This window comes from Cervus canadensis, chromosome 28 (genome assembly GCF_019320065.1).
Source record: "Cervus canadensis isolate Bull #8, Minnesota chromosome 28, ASM1932006v1, whole genome shotgun sequence".
NCBI lineage: Eukaryota > Metazoa > Chordata > Mammalia > Artiodactyla > Cervidae > Cervus > Cervus canadensis.
In genome coordinates, this window is record NC_057413.1 from 11,567,345 (window position 1) to 11,589,143 (window position 21,799).

Genomic DNA, 21,799 nt, shown 5'->3' on the forward strand with positions numbered 1-21,799 from the left:
AAAATTATAAGATTTCTTAGTATTATATTTATGCAAAGTGTGGGGCATGACTGGGTATGGAGATCTGAATAATTCAAAAGAAAAAATAAACCAAAACACTTGGCCTGAAAATAGCCAGAAGGTTGAATCATAAGTGCTGTGGGCTTTCTTTTTGTTATATTGTATTGATGGATGCCAATCATACAAAATAATATATGGAATTTTGGAGGAAAATATTATTTCAACAGTAAAAGAAACTTGTATATAGCCAAATGTATATTTTTAAGATAATATTAAAAGAAACTTACATATATCACAATGTACAATTTTAATTTTGTGTAAGTTTCTTGATAAACAGGAGATTTTGAAGAAATTTTATTCTTGCTATAGGTCAGTCTGTGATCCTGGTCTCCTATATATTTACCTCCACCATTAGGGGTACATTTATGTCAAGGTTTCACTGGACAAACCCATTCATTTTTCTTTCCATTCCTCATTTTGTAAGAATGTGTGCCTGTGTGTGTGCATATTAATTTTAAAGAGTCCTACAAAGGCTATTATTTTCGAGAGCCAAAGGAGAGCTCATGGCATCAGCAATGTTAACTATTGTTAGAGTAATACATTGTCCTGTGTTGAAGTTGATAAATATTAAGGCCAAAGGTATAAAATTAGATGCAAATTTCCAAAGTTATGGATTGTTTAACCCTTACTGATCTTAGATCAAGACAGAGTAGAGGAGAGCTCTGGGGGAAAAAAAATTGTTTTAAAAAGATTTAAAAGAGAGAAAACTATATTCAATATTTTGTAATAACCTATAAGGGAAAAGAATCTGCAAAACACCCAAAACTAACACAACATTGTAAATAAACTATACTTCAAGTTTTTAAAAGATCCCCCCAAAAATGAATTTAAAAGAAATAGTGGACAAAATTTTCTGTCCACATCAAAAGGTCTTTCATGATGTCTCCAAGCATTTGTTGAAACCAGAAGTATAGCATTTCATAGCATATTTCCTAAAGCTTTGTATTTCTCTGTCATGCTCAAGGCCTGTGGAATTATAGCTATTTCTTTCACCTGTCCTGGCGTTATGTAAAAGTAAACGCTTTACCTTATTCATCTTTGTTCAGTGTCTCCTTTTATAAAGATGAATGATGACCTTGTGACTTCTGAACACCACTGATAGGTTATTTCAGGGCTTTTTTCCTCAATAGAGCAGCCTCTCTCTTTTAAAAAAAATCTTTTATCTATTTTGGAGTTAAGCATTGGCAGTATTACCCTGTCCCTCTTACTTCTGGAATGACTAAGAAAAAAAATCAGCTTCTTAAAAGGATTATCTTTTTAGTTTTTTATTTTTTTTTAATCCTTAAAACTCTTCATACTTCCCCAGCTTTTTTCTGTTCATATCTGAAAGCTGTTTTACCTAGTGGCCGGTTTATATGCATTCCATTTTTGTTTCCAGAGTTCCTAGCATCTTCATCGTCCTTTCACAAGTAGAAACACTGAGGCACCAAAGGCAATAAGGGCTTGGCAGCACCCTTAACTCAGTTTTTTAAAGAATTGATGAGAGTGTGAGATGCTGAGCTTTTCTTTCCAACCATGCTTTCCCTCTCGGCTCATAACTGATTCCCTCTGAACTCTGGTACTTCAAGTGAAGGGCTTATAAACAGTGAGTAGCTGGTGAGGCAGAAGCGGCTGTTGTATCCAGCCTCAGGCACTCAGGAAGGACAAGTCGAACATTAGGACAACCTTCCCAAGGGCTCCTTAATCTTGCGGGAGGAGAACGGCCGCTTCAAGGATGTTAATCAACCAATCTCTGGCCTTCTATTCTTTCAGTAATGCTACACTTTGCAGCATTGAATTGGAGGAAACAGGAACCCCAGAAGGAGAGCCGAAAAATAACTATATTCTAGTCTGGTTCAATGAGTGTGGGATTGGAACAGCCTCTTAATCTCTGAGTATTCTACTTTGTAAAATTAGTTTGGTCTTTTGGTTTTAGGTTTCTCTTCCTGTCCTATCTACATGCTGTGATTCTTCTGAGGATGGGTAAATACCAAAGAATTGTGAAAAATAATTCTAAGAAATATCAGTGTTCTTTTTGTCTTTTAACTTTTGTATCATTTGCTAAGTAAAGACTTGTTTTATCAAGCAATTAAAAAAATTAAGACAATTCATATTACTCTTAATGACTGGTAGCATTTTAATTGGTTTGGGAGGAGAAAATGGTAATCTGTCAGATAGTTCATTAAAAGTATTAATAAGTACATTTAAGTCACCATGATTGACCCTGGTGGTAACATGAAGGTGAGTAACAACTAACAACCTCTGTCCTCAAGTATCAATAATAAACATGCTTATGGCTAAATCTAAAATGAGTACAATGATTTGATATGAAAATTCAGAGGAGGGGGAAACTGCTCTCGGTGGGAAGATCTGGGAAGTCTTGATGGAGACGTTCACTTGCTGGTACACAGTAAATTTTCTGCAGAATGAGTAAGGTTGCATGTGAACTAGACCACTGAGGATAGGCAGAAAATTAGTCATATTGAGTTGAGAAAGTAGGAGACCAAGGCAGAGGCAATGGTGTGAACAAAGGTGTGATGTTTTAGACACATACAAAAAAAGAGTTAGTGTCCAGCCAGGTGTCCCACCCCCTAGAGCCCTCCTCTCCTGAAGCTGTGACTGTCTGACCTCTACCCCAATTTACTGGATGATCTCTTGGCCCCTGGGTGTCCCCATGCACTTGAGTGTGCGCACGTGTGTGTGTGTGTGTGTGTGTGTGTGTGTGTGTGTGAATCTGATATTCAGTTGCTAATCAAGCCTTGACTGCCTTGTATCTGAGCCCCACCCCAGTACTAATCTCTAGATTTCTTCCCCATTTCCTGAACCTGAACCCATATTGAGTCATCAGCATGCACTCCAGACTCTCTCAGATGTAAGCACCACCTCATTCTTGGTCCTTCAGCATTTTTGAGACGTTGATCCACTTTCTTATGACCTCCACGATTTCTGAGATGCTCACAGTCCTTCAAATCACTTTGCTCCTATGTGCAATGTGTCATTTTTTCCCTAACAGCTTTCAAGATTTTTTTTTAATCCTTGGTTTTCAGTAGTTTGATTATGATGTGTCGAGTGCAGCTGATTTTGAGTTTAACATACTTGGAGTTCACTGATCTGCTTTAATTTCTATGTTTATGTCTCTCTCCAATTTTGGAAGTTTTCAGCTCATATTTTCTTTCTGTCCCTTTCTGAAATTTCTGTGACATATATGTTAGACCTTTCAATATGGTTCTATAGGTCCCCAAGACTCTCTTTTCATTTTATTGTTTCTCTCTGTTCTTCTAATCAGATAATTTTTATTGATCTCTGTTCAAGTTCACTGACTCTCGTTTTCCCCTGTCATCTCTATTCTGCTGTTGAGCCTATTCAATACATTTTTTAAATTTCAGGTATTTTCTTTTTCAATTCTATACTTTCTAATCTAACTACTTCCCTTTTATAGTTTCTTTCTCTGCTAAGAAATACTTTCTGTTCATTGCAAGGACTTTTAGATTTATTTTATGGATCACAGTTACAAAAGCTGCTTTAAAATTTCTATCTGAAAGTTTTAACATCTGGATCATCTCAGTGCTGACCTATGTTGCTTCTCTCTTCCACTGCAGGTTGATCACATTTTTCTGGTTCTGTGTGTGTCTGGGTAACTTTGCATTGTCAATGGCCACCATTAGTATTATGTCGTGTAGGTTCTTGTTCTCATTCTCTGGGAAGTGTTGATTTTTAAAATTCGTTTGATTCATCAGATAATCAACCTCATTCAATTCAGATTGAAAGTTCTGTTTTGCCTCTTGTGGGCGGTGGTTCTAATCTCAGTTCAGCTTTTAAAGCCTTTAGTACGCTGCTTTGAGTATGTCCCTTGCGTGTGCCACTTAGGGGTTAATGAGAGTTGGGCTGTGGTTTGCAGATCAGCTCAGTTCACAAAGCCTTGGCTTTGTTGGTTTGGGTCTGATCCACACATACACTTGTGCAGGTTCAAAAACAGAATTATGGATCCCCTTATGTAGTTCTCTCTTCTCCACACTCTCTGGCCCATAAAACCCCCTTTTCCAAGTCTCAGTCCAAAAAGCTGGAATAGCAGTTTAGTTTTAGGCACCTACAACGCTGACCCCTTTCCAGTTCTGTGCTGGGGGTCATCCTCAGGGCAAAGCCAGGGTAAAAAAGACCTGAGAAATTAATTCACTTGAAGGTCACCTCAAGTTTCAACTCCTTTCTCCAACCCCTGCCTGCTTAGGTTTGGTTCCCAGAGTTCTCAGATAATTACTTTTTGTGCTCTGTCTAGAGTTTTTAGTTGCAATCTGCCAGAGAGGTAGGCTGTGGTGGGCTTGCCCTGCTCTGCCAGAAAAGGAGTCTAAGTTCATGTGGGAAAGAACAGTTTCAGAAGCTTGGAGAAAAGAAAAAGAAGAGAGCAGGATGGAATTTTGGTATAGAGGCAGTGGAAAGAGGGAAGTTTTATAGAGAAGGACTTGCTTAAAAGTCACGAGCAGAGACAGAGACCCACAGGAGAGAGAAAAGAAAAATGACCTGCCTCAAAGATGAAACTTTGCTAAAAGATGCTAAAAGGACTCTGAAAATTAGGTCCATATAAGCAGATCATGGGATAAGGTTGAAAGCTGAAGAAATCATCTGCAAGGGAATGAATTTCCCGGGTTTCTTTCTTTTTTTCCCTTTCCCATGACTCTGATCTCTGAACTATCTCAAGCACAGAGATGGAAGGGGAGTTCTGAGGTGCCAGCTGCTAAAACTCAGATAATAAACCATTTTTCCTGATCTGAAAAGCTGAGTGAAGGGGTACTTGTGGGCCAGAATGTGAAGAGGAGAAAGTCATGGAAGGAGATCCATAATTCTGTTTATGAACCCACACATAATATGGATGGTCAGATTGGGGAATCAAGAAGGAGAAGATGAGATTCAGGGCAAAAATGGTGGGTGTGGCTTTTGAGTAGATGAAGGATGCTTTTTTAAAAAAATATATTTACTTATTTGGCTGCCTGGCATCTTAGTTGTGGCACACAGTCTTCTTGTGTCATGCAGGAGTTTTCACTGCAACGCACGGGCTCTCTAGTCGTGGTGAAGGGACTCCAGAGTGGGCAGGCTAGCAGTTGCAGCTTGTGGACTCAGTTGCTCTGCATCCCCCACCAGGGATGGAACCTGCACCCCCATATTGCAAGACAGGTGCTTAACCACTGGACCACCGGGGAAGTCCCAAGGATGCTTTTTGTCTCTAAGATGGATGAAAGGAGCTGAGAATAAATGAGGATCTCCAGAACTTTGGGGTGAAGAGAAATGAAGCCGAGTTGGCTGATACCTTACCTGCTGCTGAGATCACTTGCCAAGAAGGAGGGGGCCAGGCTGACGAAGCCTTTGGCTAATCAAACCCTCGTGAAGGGACTTGAACTTAGTTGCTGTGCTAGCTCCGTTTCCTCTCTGACTGTAAACCACCACAGTTCCCTTAGGAGCTAAATGCTGGGCAGAACTTGTCAGGGCACAACTCGGTCTAAACTTGGGTAGCATGTGCATTGCATATTCTCTCCATTTCTAGAGTTGAAAATGGCTTTGGAAAAAAATCATACAATTATAATATGTGGACCGCAGAAGAAAGAAAAGTTAGCAATGTTCTGGGAATCCTGCCCAGCTCTTTTATGATTCCGAGTAGTAAAGTTACAACATGCCACATGCAAACTTGTTTGGCAGAGCATGTGCTGAAGTGTGTGTGCTTAGTCAAGGCCTCTCACTCATCTATTTCATTTTTTGCCAGCATCCCCATTATTAATGAAGAGCGACTGAGCCTCATGGCAGGTTTGAGTTAGTTCTGATGTAATTGTCCATTATCTCTCTTGTAATCGCTTTCAAGCAGTTCAGATGTCTCCCTCCTATTCCCCAAGATCTGACTCTCCGCACTCCGGTTCTTGGTGAACCAAAATGCCAAGTCACTTTAGATCAGGTTTCTTTCTGCCTTTCTCCTCTGAGTATGAAACTGTGGACCCTTTCCACGTGTAGAGAAAAGTCATTTAGAGATTTAACGTTGATTTCATTTCTATTAATCATGGCACAATATCAACATTTTCCTCCAGGCAAAGGTACAAATGACACATTTTTTCCATGTGTGGTTGGTGTGTGTGTATGTGCTCTAAGATTGTTTTTATTAAAACAAAGCAAGACCTACTTCCTGTGAGACTCAATGTTTTGTTGTCAACTGATAGGGCTTTGTGTTTCTGTGTTAGTCTCCCCCGCTGGGTAGGGATGGGAGGGGTGGGTACTGACTACATCCACCTGAGAGTGTCAGAATGATGTCAGATGAACCTAAGGACGAGGAAAGAATGCTTTGGAGAATGGAAAATGACAAGGAAATGGGCTATCAATCACGAACTGCCAAGTTGATTAGTTTAAAATTAATAATGTACCGAGTGATGATCTCCCCTTGACTTTGGTAGGGATTTAATATGTGTTTTAGTCAAGATAATCTTTATTTTTTAAGTGAATTCCAATGTCAAACTCAATAGGACAGAAGTCTCATGAACAAGTTTTTGTCTCAATAAGTTAGAATCCAGGGGATGGGTTTATGAGCTCTGCCAATGCTACTAAGTTGCTTCAGTCGTATCTGACTCTTTGCAACCCTATGGACTATAGCCATCCAGGCTCCTCTGTCCATGGGATTCTCCAGGCAAGAATATGGGAGTGGATTTCCATGCCCTCCTCCAGGGGATCTTCCTGACCCAGGGATCAAACCTGAATCTCTTATGTCTCCTAGAAAGAAACTAAGCTGTAGAAGCCTAGATATTAAGGACTAAACAAATATTTTGAAATCTAGTTCAACTTATTTCATAACCAGAAATGGAAACATGAGAGAAATTAAGCAACTTGCTAAAGGTCACAGAGCCAATTACCGATAGAGTCAAAACTCAGACACATGTGTATTTACTCCCCATGTGCCTTCCGTTGTACCCTGAAGATTCATGCTTGTCTTGCTGGCTTTGCTTTGTCTCTTTCCATCGAAAAGTTAAAGGTAGTGGAGCGTGGGAGGAAGGGGAGAGTTTGCGAAAAGAAAGTCCCCAGAAAAGGACTCGGTTTCTCAGAAAGAGGTGGCTTAAATGTGTTGATACAAATTTATTATTAGATTTTCGTTCACTGAGGAGAAATCCTGTGATTCTCACTTATAGAGGACGCTATGGGCTTAGAGACTTCTAAGACCCTCCAAAATTTAGCAGTGATGCCAGAAGACCAGCAGCTTCCTTAAGCTCAAAGCACTAACTGCTATTGATGCTTTCTGCCTGTGCATCTTCTCCACACGCCCACCCCCCTGACAAGCTGACACACATAGCTCATCATCTGACTGTAATGGGTATGTTGCAAACAGAATTAAGATTTTGGGAGTGTCCTGAGATTCAGTCAGTATGAGGCTTTTCCCTCGAAAACAGTCTCCAGAGGAATGCTTCAAGAAAAAGTCTGGTGACTTCCAAGCAACTTAGAAACTGTGGATTTTATTTACATTTTCAATGACCATGCTCTCTCCTACATTTATTCTCATCCACGTGGGCCAGTCTGATGAAGATAAAACCAGGTAAGAACAGTTTTTAAGGTGTTATTTTGGAAGTAGCCATCATCAGTGTTGTGAAATCAGAGCAGGCAATCAATCATTTCCCAAGTCAGAGATAGGGAAGTCAGACTGTCCAGATGACCCTAGAAATTCAGTCTCAGGACCTAGTCACCTGGACGTGAGCTAGCCTGTCCCAAAAACACTCATAGGCAGGCTCCTGGGGTGAGGCATATATCCTGATTCAGGCTGCAAAGGTTATTTTGTGGGGTGCTCTGAGCGCTGTACCTCATCTGGACCCCCAATTCCACTTCTTTCTCACTGTTGCAGGAACCAGATATAGGCCACCTGGGCAGTGATTCAGAGAAAGAAGGTAGCTCAGCTATGTTACCCGAGACCCAAGATTCACTTACACTAAGGCTGTAAGCTTAGACCACATCCCTGGTCTCTGCAGGACATGCTCTTCCTCCCATAGATAGAGTGACTGCTCTTAAATTTGTTAATCAAAGTAGACACCTTAACTTGTGGAGAGAACAGGAGGTTTAAAATCAGAAGTTCCAAGACCCAGACCCAGTGGGAACAAACCACAACTGGCTGGAGGGCTTCAGGAAGGTAATTTTCTTTCTTTCTTTTTTTTTTTTCATTTATTTTTATTAGTTGGAGGCTAATTACTTTACAATATTGTAGTGGTTTTTGTCATACATTGACATGAATCAGCCATGGATTTACAGGAAGGTCATTTTCAACCTCTTCATATCTAAGGATCCACACCACGCCTCCAACATAATCTCTACAGCTATTTCCAGATTTAAAAATTCTGTGTTTATAGCCCTGTCCTGGTCACACGATGCAGTCCTTATAACTTCTCTGCCTGGACCTGAATACCACTTTTGCTTGGCAGTGCATGCTATGTCTCCACACTCAAGGAGTGTTCCAGGGACCACAATCAGTGGAAGTTTGTAAGAAATGTACATCTCAGACCTTGCCCCCAGACTTACTGAATCAGAATCTGCAGTTAAGCAAAATCTCTGTGATTGGTTTTTAGAAGCATTGTACTATTAGAGTCTCAGAAAAACAGCCACGAAACTGACAAATTTCATCAATCTTGTTGTTCTGGGGGAGGGCGGGGCTCTCTATGGGTAAAAACAGGGCTTCTTTGGCAGCTCAGATGGTAAAGAATCTGCCTACAATACAGGAGACCTGGGTTCAATCCCTGGGTTGCAAAGATGCCCTGGAGAAGGTAATGGCAACCCACTCCAGTATTCTTGCCTGGAGAATTCCATGGACAGAGAACCCTAGTGGGCTACAGTTCAAGGGGTCACAAAGAGTCAGATATGACTGAGTGACTAACACTTTTACTTGCACATGGGTAAAAACAAACTAAAAAGTCTGTTTGTTGTTTGTTACATATGTACATATAGCAGATAAACTGCGTGCATGAATCTGTTTGCTATACTTTACATATTTGGGTATGTATATACATATGATGAAAGTGTTAGTCACTCAGTTATGTCTGACTCTGCAACCCCACGGACTGTAGCCCTCCAGGCTCCTCTCTCCATGGGATTCTCCAGGCAAGAATACTGGAGTGGGTTGCCATTCCCTTCTGCAGGGGATCTTCCCAACCCAGGGACTGAAACCAGGTCTCTTGCATTGCAGGCAGATTCTTACCATCTGAACTACCAGCCATTTTTGTACAGGGATGCATTCTCTCATTAAGGAGTTAAACAAGATTAACTCTGTAATCAAGTTCTTGGATCACCAAGTAAGTAGTCTGGAGCACCCCATTTGCAGGACTGTGCTAGGAACCGGTTACACAGTGATAAACAAAGCAGATACACTGTCTGCCCTCCTGGAATTTGCAGTCCAGGAAGAAGCTCTCACAATAACTAGAAAACAGAGACCAACTCTTTTATATCTCTTTGCCTTCCAAAGGGCCTAGAACTAGAACAATACAGTGTTCAATAAGCTTTGCTCCAATGCAAATAATAGCAGAATACCTGAAAATTACCTAAACAATATTTTGCAATTTTTCAAGCTATTTGGACAAAACCCATCAGGAAGCTGAGAAAAATGTGGTTTACCTTTTAATTTATTCCATTTCTCCTCCTATTATCAAACTTGGAACAGTTTGTCAGGTTTTGTTTGTAACATGCAACTTCCTAAATGTAATAGAACCATGTTTCTCATCACACATAAGTAATATTTGGTTAAATACTACCTAAGCTGTTTCTCCACGACAGGGGAAAAAAGATTTCAGCAGAAAATAAAGCAATATGTTTGGTTGGAACTTGTTCTACTTTTGTTTTTTCCATATTGGTTTCCACCTTTGTTTCAAAATGTTTCTGTCTGAGGGGAGATTACCAGACCGCAGCCTTTGGGCTGAGTGACAATGACTCAATTCCCTACCCTGTCTTATCTTTAATACTTTCCTTGCAAATTAAACAATAGAAAGATGGAAAGATATTTTGGCTCTATCAGTACAGAACAATTTGAAAACACCAGCCTAGGGGGAAAAAAGTCACTGGAAATAAAAGCTTAGGGAAAATCACAGAGCTGGAAGAAAACTTGGATAAAGTCTGATCCTGTGGGAAGAGTTTAGGGTGAGTGGGGACAGCCCCCATCCCCTTACTTTGCAGAGAAGTAAAAGAGGGCCCAGAAGGGAGAAAGGTCCTGCCTAAGGTCAATCATATTTTAGGGGAATGAATGGAAATTCTTTTAGACAGGGTTTGTGTAGAAGGTTCTCTAGTGAAAGCACTATATGGATTTTCACTTTTATAACGGACATATGTGTACAAAACAAACTGGGAAGTAGGTGATATTTGTTTGCAATAGTTCAAAGGCCTTTCTTCTTTCATTACTCAACTTTTATGTTATTCAGTTCAATTTTCGCCAGCTTCCCTTGCTGATTTTTTTTTGGTTTGTCTACTTGTTTTATCAATTACCTAGAGATATGTTGAAGTCTCCAACTATGACTGTGGATGTGTCTATTTCTCCTTTCAGTTCTGCCAGGTTTTGCTTCATGTGTTCTGAAAACTGCTGTAAGATGTATTCACATTTAGGACTCTTATGTCTTCTTGGTGAATCAATTGTTCTATCATTATGTAAAGTTCCATTTTATCCTTAACAGTTTTCTTTTCTCCGACTCTACTCTGATTATTGATACAGCTACACAGTTTTCTTTTGATGACAGTTTGCATGACTTTGCCATCCTTTACTTTTAATCCACCTTTATCATTGTATTCAAAGTGAATCTCTTGTAGACAGTATATATAGATGGGTCGTGGACTTTCCTTTAATCTAAAATCTCGGTCTTTTAATTGGGGTGCTAAGAGTATTTCTATTTAATATAACTATTGCTGTGTTTAGATTTAAGTCTACAGTTTATTATTTGTTTTTTGCTTTATTCTCTTTTCATCCCTCTCCTTCCCCATCCCTGTGTTCTTTGGGGTTATTTGAATGTTTTTTCAGTATTCCACTTAAACTCTTCTATTGTGTTTTTGGATATACCTCTTTGCATAGATTTTTTGCTTGTTATTTTGTTCTTGTTTTTATTTTTCAGTGGTTTCTCTAGAGATTATAATAAGCACACTTAAGTTTTACAGTCTACTTGGGGTCAATATTTTATCACTTCAAGTGGAATGTAGAAATTTTATCAATATGTATTAATAGATTCCTGTGCCTTCTGCTATCCATATTGCAGTTGTCTTATATAGTATATCTACATATTTTGAAACCCAATCAGACATAATCATAATTTATGCTCTCAATCATCCCACATATTTTAAAGAATGAAATAAGTGTAGTCTACATTTCCCTCTATACCTATCATTTCTATGGCTCTTCCTTCATTTTTAATATTATAAACTTCCATCTGAAATTTTACAAATATCTGTCTGAGCTTTCTTTTAAGAGTCTTGGGTTTGTTTGGTTTTTGTCTTCTGTGGGGTTTTCGTTTGTGATTTGAGGGGACAGAGCTGCTGGTTAAGAATTTTCATAGTTTTCCCTCAGAGACTACCTTTTTTGCTTTCTTTCATTCCTCAAGATTATTTTGGCTGAATATACAATTCTGAATCGATAGTCCTTTTCTTTTGGCATTTAAAAAATATCATGACATGCTTCCTTCTGATATCCGTGGTTTTTGATGAAAAAATTAATGACATTTTTAAAATGTCATGCCACTTTCTTCTACTTCTGTGATTTCTTATGAGACTTCCATGGTCAATTGAAACGTTGCCTTCCCTGCTTTTAATACTTTGTCTTTAGTTCTTAGCAGTTTGATTATAGATGTGTCATGGCATGGATTTCTTTATGGGTTTTTTTTCCCCCATTTGGAGTTCTCTGAGTTTCTTGAATCTGTAGGCTGATGTCTTTCACAAAATTCAGGGGATTTTCAGCAACTCTCTCTTCAAATATTTTTTGTGCACTTTACTTTCTCCTCTTTCTGGAACTCCAATAACATGAATATTAGGTATTTTGGTATGGCCACATAACTTCATAATTCTCTGTTGTTATTGTCTTTTCCAATTTTTTTTTTCAGTCAGTTCAGTTGCTCAGTCATGTCTGACTCTTTGAGACCCCATGGACTGCAGCACCCAAGGCTTCCCTGTCCATCACCAACTCCCAGAACTTGCTCAAACTCATGTTCATCCAGTTGGTGTTGCCATCCAACCATCTCAACCTCTCTTGTCCCCTTTTCCTCCTGCCTTTGATCTTTCCCAGCATCAGAGTCTTTTCCAAAGAGTCAGCTCTTCGCATCAGGTGGCCAAAGTATTTGAGTTTCAGCTTCAACAACAGTCCTTCCAATGAATATTCAGGACTGATTTCCTTTAGGATGGACTGGTTGGATTTCCTTGCTGTCCAAGGGACTCTCAAGAGTCTTCTCCAACACCACAGTTCAAAAGCATCAGTTCTTTGGCACTCAGCTTTCTTTATAGTCTAACTCTCACATCCTAACATGACTACTGGAAAAACCATAGCTCGAACCAGATGGACGTTTGTTGGCAAAGTAATGTCTCTATTTTTTAATATGCTGTCTAGGTTGGTCATAACTTTTCTTTCAAGGAGGAAGTGATTTTTAATTTCATGGCTGCAGTCACCATCTGCAATGATTTCGGAGCCCAAGAAAATAAAGTCTGTCACTGTTTCCATTGTTTCCCCGTCTATTTGCCATGAAGTGATGGGACCGGATGCCATGAGCTTTGTTTTTTGAATGTTGAGTTTTAAGCCAGCTTTTTCACTCTCCTCTTTCACTTTCATCAAGAGGCTCTTCAGTTTCTCTTTGCTTTCTGCCATAAGGGTGTTGTCATCTGCATATATGAGGTTATTGATATTTCTCCTAGCAATCTTGATTCTAGCTTGTGCTTCATCCAGCCCAGCATTTCGCATGATGTACTCTGCAAATAAGTTAAATCAGTAGGGTGACAATATACAGCCTTGATGTACTCCTTTTCCTATTTGGAACCAGTCTGTTGTTCCATGTCCAGTTCTAACTGTTGCTTCCTGACCTTTATACAGATTTCTCAAGAGGCAAGTCAGGTGGTCTGATATTCCCATCTCTTGAAGAATTTTCCACAGTTTATTGTGATCCACACAGTCAAAGGCTTTGGCATAATCAATAAAGCAGAAGTAGATGTTTTTCTGGAACTCTCTTGCTTTTTTGATGATCCAGCAGATATTGGCAATCTGATCTCTGGTTCCTCTGCCTTTTCCTAATCCAGATTGAACATCTGGAAGTTCACAATTCACATACTGTTGAAGCCTGGCTTGGAGAATTTTGAGCATTACTTTGCTAGTGTGTGAGATGAGTGCAAATGTACGGTAGTTTGAACATTCTTTGGCATTGACTTTCCTTGGGGTTAGAATGAAAATTGACCTCTTCCAGTCCTGTGGCCACTGCTGAGTTTTCCAAATTTGCTGGCATACTGAGTGTAGCACTTTAACAGCATCATCTTTTAGGATTTGAAATATCTCAACTGGAATTCCATCACATCTACTAGCTTTGTCCGTAGTGATGCTTCCTAAGGCCCACTTGAGTTCACATTCCAGGATGTCTGGCTCTAGGTGACTGATCACACCATCATGATTATCTGGGTCATGAAGATCTTTTTTGTACAGGTCTGTGTATTCTTGCCACCTCTTCTTAATATCTTCTGCTTCTGTTAGGTCCATACCATTCCTGTCCTTTATTGTGCTCATCTTTGCATGAAAAGTTCCCTTGGTATCTCTAATTTTCTTGAAGAGATCTCTAGTCTTTCCCATTCTATTGTTTTCCTCTGTTTCTTTGCACTGATCACTGAGGAAGGCTTTCTTATTTCTCCTTGCTATTCTTTGGAACTTTGCATTAAGATGGGTATATTTTTCCTTTTCTCCTTTGTCTTTAGCTTCACTTCTTTTCTCAGTTATTTGTAAGACCTCCTCAGACAACCATTTTGCCTTTTTGCATTCCTTTTTCTTGCGGATGGTCTAGATCACTCCTCCTATACAATGTCATGAACCTCTGTCCATAGTTCTTCAAGCACTCTGTCTCTCAGACCTGATCCCTTGAATCTGTTTGTCACTTCCACTGTATAATCATAAGGGGTTTGATTTAGGTCCTACCTGAATGGTCTAGTGGTTTTCCCTACTTTCTTCAATTTAAGTCTGAATTTGGCAATAAGGAGTTCATGATCCGAGCCACAGTCAGCTCCAGGTCTTGTTTTTTGCTGACAGGATAGAGCTTCTCCATCTTTGGCTACAAAGAATATATTCAATCTGATTTCAGTGTTGACCATCTGGTGATGTCCATGTGTAGAGTCATCTCTTGTGTTGTTGGAAGAAGGTGTTTGCTATGACCAGTGTGTTCTCTTGGCAAAACTCTATTAGCTTTTGACCTGCTTCATTTTGTACTCCGAGGACAAACATGCCTGTTACTCCAGGTATCTCTTGACTTCCTACTTTTGCGTTCCAGTCCCCTATGATGAAAAGGACATCTTTTTTTGGTGTTAGTTCTAGAAGGTCTTGCAGGTCATCATAGAACCATTCAACTTCAGCTTCTTCAGCATTAGTGGTTGAGGCATAGACTTGGATTACTGTGATATTGAATGGTTTGCCCTGAAAATGAACAGAGATCATCCTGTCATTTTTGAGATTGCACCCAAGTACTCATTTCAGACTGTTTTGTTTACTATGAGGGCCACTCCATTTCTTCTAAGGGATCCTTGCCCACAGTAGTAGGTATAATGGTCATCTGTATTAAATTTGTTCTTTCCAGTCCATTTTAGTTCACTGATTCCTAAAATGTCGATGTTCACTCTTGCCATCTCCTGTTTGACCACTTCCAATTTACCTTGATTCATGGACCTAACATTCCAGGTTCCTATGCAGTATTGTTCTTTACACCTTTGGACTTTACTTCCATCACCAGTCATATCCACAACTGGGCGTTGTTTTCACTTTGGCTCTGTCTCTTAGAGGGGACACTTCAACTCACAACACTTGTCAGCATATGAAACCAATTCTTTTCCTCCTTTTTCCTTCTGCTATTTTATGTAAGGCATGTTGGTGGTTGTTTGGGTCTTTTCCATCTCTCTCTCTTTTTATTGGCCAAACTAGTTACACATCTGTCAGTTTTGTTGGCAATTATTAACTTTTGCAATTTAATCTTTAGATTATAACATATCCAGGTGGGATTGCAGCTGAACTAGAAGTGGAATAAATATCTCCAAGACACGGATGTGGTAGTGGACAGGATTTTGCACCTTCTTTTCTGGGGAAGAGGGTGGGGATTATCTTCATCTTAATAGCATAATTTTTTTTTTTACTCAATTGTTAAATTCTATTGCTATATCTTCATTTTACTGCTCTTCCCTTTGTCATTTCATTCTACTATTGAGTTCATCTAATGAGGTTTTTTGTTTTGGTTATTCTATTTTTTAGATCTCAAATTTGTATTTGGTTCTTCTTTACAATTTTTACTTTTAATGAAAAATCTATCATTCTATCCCTCCAGCCACTTCAACAGGATTTACTCTTACTTCTTGGAGCATATTTGTCCTAGCTGCTTTAGAGTCTTTATCAAATTATTCTAACTGTATCACCTCAGTGTTGACATTTGTTGGTTGCCTTTTTCCATGTAAGTGAAGATTTTACTGGTTCTTCACATGCTGAGTACTTCAGGGTTTTATCCTGGACATCTCTGATGGTTATGAGATCTGAGTATTATTTAAATCTATGGAGATTTTTGAAGTATTCATTTTACCAGTCAAATAAGCTGATTGGCTCCAGAGAGCCTTCAGGAGTTTTGTCTCTTCCATAGTCAAAGCCTTGAACTGCTATTGAGATCAGTCTTACATGTGGACCATCCAGTGGCCACTCTAGGACCTGGGTAAGAATCCACCCCATAGGTCACCTCTCACAACCTGTGAGGTGCTGGTCAGGATCAAATTTACATGTGAAGAGTTCATGGCACTAGAGGTACAAAGACACTTTTTTATGGGGATGCTTCCTGGATCTTCTCCCTCTCTGCCATCTCCACCATACATGCTAGTTTCTTGAGGCACCCTTTATGGTCTTTTGAGGCTTTATTTGTCTACTCTGTCACATACTTCTTACTATGTACCCATAACCAGGGAGGAGAAGTGAGAGGACAGAGAGAGAAAAATACGTAGGAGAGTTCCCCTTACCTTCTTGAGACCACAGTTCTTCTCACCTGAGAGGAAGGACTCCCTCCTTTAAAGTTCAAAGTGCCTACTGGTCACTGGGATCTAAGGATCAAGAGAATAGAAAAAAGAAAAGAGAATATTATAAAAACAAGATTTCTCCTACTCTGTCTATATATTGGGAGACCATTTTTCTTCTTGTGCTAGAAATAAAGGGCTTCTTGTGGAAATATTTCTGTCTGTGCCATTGGGTTTCAGGACACCTTGAGTTCAAGTGGAAAAAAAGAAAAAAAGAAAAGATAAACTTATGCTTTATCTTTTGACAGTTTAGTGGGACTGAGAATTCTGGTATTCTTCCCCAATCCACCTGCTTTTTTTCTTATTACTTTTTACTTTTCAGAACCCTCAAATAGCTGCTCCATGCAATCTGTTCAAGTTTTATAATTGCAGTCAGTGGGAGAGATGGGGTGGCATGTGCTTCTCCATCTTACTGGGAATCAGAACTCCAGAAGCTTTAAAAATACAAAATAAAACACATACCTAGGTCTCAAAGATTCTGAAAATAAAAATAAAACATATACCTAGGTCCCAAAGATATCGATTTCATTTGTATGGGAGGAAATGTGAGCAAAGGTTTTGTTTTGTTTTGTTTTGAGATAGCCCTTGTGATCTGAACATACAACAAAGTTGAGAACCTCTTTCATAAGCAAAGATACCTAAAGGCAGATTTTATTTTAAAATCCACAGCCACAGTTTATTACCATTTTCGACAGACACTCTACTCTGCTGGATATGTGAAGGGTTATTTAACTTTATTGAACATAGTTGAGTTTATACTCTGGATTATGTTGTACCTGGTCTTGAATTCCTACCAAGACATTCATTAGTTGTGGGATTTTTAACAATTCATTTGACCTTAAGTCTCAGTTTTGCATCTGGAAAATGGGGATAATATTAAAACATACATTAAAGGATTGTTGAAAGTATTAACTGAGATAATGAATGTAAAGCACAAAGCAGAGCGTCTGGAATGTGGCCAATATTCAATAAATGTTAACTATTAGCACCACTCACATATTACAGGCAAGAAATTTGAAACTCAGCCAGATAAATAACTTACTGAAATTATTTTTTCTAGTGTCTTTTTTTAATTGAAAAGAAATTAATATTTACCTTAAAGGGAAATATTAGCATATTTAGCAGATTAAAAAAAAATTATTGACATACAGTTGCAAATGCTCAAGCTTTTCCACAGTGACAGAGAGTAAGTAAATCCCAGACCTGTCATTCCCCCTTCTACCAGTTCAAGCCCAGGAACAATAATTTTTTTTAAAAGTTCTTGAATGGGATGCATATAAATTTAGGATTGTGTTTAGAAGCATCAAGTAAATGATTGATGGACATAATCCATGTGTATATATGATATATACTATTGCCAGGAGAAATATCAATAACCTCAGATATGCAGATGACACCACCATTATGACAGAAAGTGAAGAACTAAAGACCTCTTGATGAAAGTGAAAGAGGAGTGAAAAAGTTGGCTTAAAGCTCAACATTCAGAAAAATAAGATCATGGCATCCAGTCCCATCACTTCATGGCAAATAGATGGGGAAACAGTGGAAACAGTGGCTGGCTTTATTTTTCTGGGCTCCAAAATCACTGCAGATGGTGATTGCAGCCATGAAATTAAAAGACGCTTGCTCCTTGGAAGGAAAGTTATGACCAACCTAGACAGCATATTAAAAAGCAGAGACTACTTTGCCAACAAAGGTCCGTCTAGTCAAAACTATGCTTTTTCCAATAGTCATGTATGGATGTGAGAGTTGGACTATAAAGAAAGCTGAGCACCAAAGAACTGATGCTTTTGAACTGTGGTGTTGGAGAAGACTCTGGAGAGTCCATTGAACTGCAAGGAGATCCAACCAGTCCATCCTAAAGGAGATCAGTCCTGGGTGTTCGTTGGAGGAATTGAGGTTGAAGCTGAAACTCAAATACTTTGGCCACCTGCTACGAAGAGCTGACTCATTTGAAAAGACCCTGATGCTGGGAAAGATTGAGGGCAGGAGGAGAAGGGAACGACAGAGGATGAGATGGTTGGATGGCATCACCAACACAATGGACATGGGTTTGGGTGGACTCCGGGAGTTGGTGATGGACAGGGAGGCCTGGAGTGCTGCGGTTCATGAGGTCACAAAGAGTCAGACATGACTGAGCGACTGAACTGAACTGAACTGATGACACGGTATTTGTGATTAATGTATATGTTCTGCTACCCAACAAATTTTAAATAACCAGGAAGATCTCCCAAGTTTCCTAAATTAAAGGTGTCTAGTGTTATTTTCGTTTCTTTGCTTCTCTTTAATTTTCCTTCCTAGTCCTTCCTTTATTATAATTTTTAAACAGTAAAAAAAAATATGTTTTTCTTCAAGGCAGAGGAGGTCCTGGTGCATTCCTAGGAGAAGTTTTATCCTTACAACATGGTTTGCTACTTGAGAATCAGAACAGTGGCTCACTCTGACATTTTATCAGCCAGTTTATTAATAGGAATAGCTCTTTGGAGGTCTTCATTCCATCATGTAGCATTATCCATGTCAGAAAGATGATCTCTAGAAAAAATTTAAAATACCTTTTAAAACCACACTGCTAAAATACTCACCAGCTGTAAATGTTTTCCTGGTCTGTATGTGTAGGTGGAGGGAGGCGGAGTGGTGGTAATAAAGTGGGAGGGTTGGGGGGGAGCCACTAACTGTACAGGGGAAATGACTCTGTTGATTCTCTGATGGTAAAGGTCAATGTTTTCCCAAATCCAAATCTGACATTCAGAACAAAACTAATTTTTGTTACATCTTCATGGAACAATGACGAGTCCTTTACTTCGTGATTTCTATTCCTCAACCTTCTAATAGCATCTTTCACTTCTTTGTCGGCCAGCCCCGGTAACTCACAATGTTGAGGACTCAGCATTGGTAGTCAAGGGTCTCACATGACCAACTGGTTTTTGCAGAAGTTGTATTCCATGGGAACAAATTGGTACATGGGCGTGTGAACAGTAAGGCCCAGTAACTCTATCTCTCATGTAACAACTACCATCGGCACAGATGGCAATACCTTGATCTTAGAAATGATTCATGACATAGTTGTAGTGTGCCAAAGGTTTTCTTGGGAAAGGCTGTGTGCTTCTGACATAGGATAGGAAACCTTGGTTCTGTGCTGCCCCTACTATGTGTACACAAAGGGTAGATGACTCTTAAGAGTCATCTTAAGATGACTAATGCTAATGCTAATGCATTACTAATGCAGCTACTAATGCAGCTACTCTGAACAGAGATTATGACTGGATACGCAGGCTTTGAAAGTTGAGTTTTAAGCCAGCTTTTTCATTCTCCTATGTCCCTTGGACTGCAAGGAGATCCAACCAGTCAATCCTAAAGGAAATCAGTCCTGAATCTTCATTGGAAGGACTGAAGCTGAAGCTGAAGCTGAAGCTCCAATACTTTGGCCACCTGATGTGAAGAACTGACTCATTGGAAAAGACCCTGATGCTGGGAAAGATTGAAGGCAGGAGGATAAGGAGACCACAGAGGATGAGATGGTTGGATGGCATCACCAACTCGATGGACATGAGTTTGAGCAGGCTCTGGGAATTAGTGATGGACAGGGAGGCCTGGCGTGCTGCAGTCCATGGAGTCACAGAGTCGGACACGACTTAATTGAACACAGGCTTAGATGAATATTAGATAGTTTTAGAAAAAAATACAAGGGTGTCAAGCTGGCTTTTGATTTTCATTTGCTAACAACATAACATGGTGGTCTAGGAGGAGCTGTGTTTGAAAGAAAAGACAGATGTCCACAGCTGATCACAATTATACGCAGCGTGGATGTCTCACTCTGTGGCATTCGTCCTGCCAGTTCTTCTCTTTGTAGCAGACAGTATGGAGGAGATGAAAAAAGTTGGATTTGACTAGACTGAGTCTTGAACCTACTGTTTAGTAACTCAATTATTACTAACTCAGAAATACAGTCATGTCCGACTCTTTGAGACCCTATTGACTATAGCCCCCAGAATCCATGGGATTCTCTAGGCAAGAATACTGGAGTGGGTTGCCATGCCCTTCTCTAGGGGATCTTCCCAACTCAGAGATTGAATCTGTATCTCATGTGTCTCCTGCATTGGCAGGCAGGTTCTTTACCACTAGAGCCACTTGCGTCTTGAGCCTACTGTTTACCAGCTATCAATGGGACCCATCTCTTCTCTGAGCCTCTGTTTCCTCATCTATACAATAGGAGCAACACCAACAATGACCCACTAAATTGTGATGATTAAGAGAGAGAAAGCAATTAAAAAATATTGAAAAACATCATGCTTTAAATCAATGCTGACAGTAACAATGGCAATAGTAATGAACATTTTTAATGGTAAACACTGATCGACCATGTACAATATGCCAAGGTTTACCATAAACACTTTTTGTGGGTCGTCTCAATTGATCTTCACAGCAACTGAATTTATCCTGTCTTTCCTCCATTCACTTAATGTCCACATTCATGCATTTCATTTTGCAAATAAAGAGTTCAAGCTCCGTGAAGGAAGAAAACACGTATCTCTCCAATTCACAGGATGCCTGGTATGAATGTTTGAATACATTTAAGTCAATAAGGGGTAATTTTGCCATGTCAGGGACTTTGAGCAATGTTCAGACACTGTTACTCGTCACACCTGAGGAGCGATATGGCATTTAGTCCACAGAGGCCAAGGATGCTGCTAAACACCCTACAATGCACAAGACACTCCCAAACAACAAAGAATTATCCAGCCAAAATGCCTGTAGTGCTGAGGTTGAGAAATCCTGATTTAGATAAATGGAAAAAAAAAATCACTAAATGAATGCACGTGCTGAACAGTCTCCTAGGACATAACGTGTCATGCAAACTCTATCTAGACGTCAAAAGATTGCAAGCTCTTTATTTTTTTTCTGATTCTGGCCTCACATCATTCCTTCATGTCCCCTAATTCTTCATTTTGTGTCTGATGAACCTTCTCCCAGCAAAGGTAACTGCTTCATTCACTTTACTGATACAGCAACTAAATAGAAAACAGAAATCCAGACAATCTTTTCTCCAAGGAAGATAATCTTCTCTGCTACCTCTGACAAAGGGGGGCTTTGCTAAAACAATCTCTTTGAATACATCTGGTCAGCTAAAAGGAAAAGAGGAGCCGATCTGAGCAAGTTTAAAACATGATCTGTTCCTGGTTTCCATCTTTATTTTTCCTTTTATCCAACTTCTGATCTGCTTTTAATTTACTGTATCTTTCCAAATTATTCCTATTTTTGTGAGTGATCCTTAATTTCTGGCATAAGGCAGGGAATAAACAAATTAAACAGCAAAGAGAGGTATTCCAAAGTAACATTTTTCTCACACATTTTCTCCACTAGTATTTCTTGCACAGGGTTAGAGTTTTCTGTTAAGTATCACTCACCTAGTGTGTAAGGAAGCTATAAGTAAAAGAAGCAGCCAACAACCAACCTACAGGGGGTGAGGAGGGTGTGGGGAGAGACCAGGGTGAAAGATACAGAAAACATTTGATCTGCT

The 21,799-nt window shown here is 39.5% G+C and overlaps 1 long non-coding RNA gene across 1 annotated transcript in view; it reads right to left on the bottom strand.

The window, feature by feature from the left end:
* LOC122429879 overlaps positions 1-21,799 on the bottom strand; it is a 65,578-nt gene that overhangs the window by 24,013 nt on the left and 19,766 nt on the right. Inside the window, exon 2 of the long non-coding RNA XR_006266182.1 lies at positions 16,228-16,308. This is a non-coding gene — a long non-coding RNA (uncharacterized LOC122429879). The remainder of the gene's footprint in view (positions 1-16,227; positions 16,309-21,799) is intronic.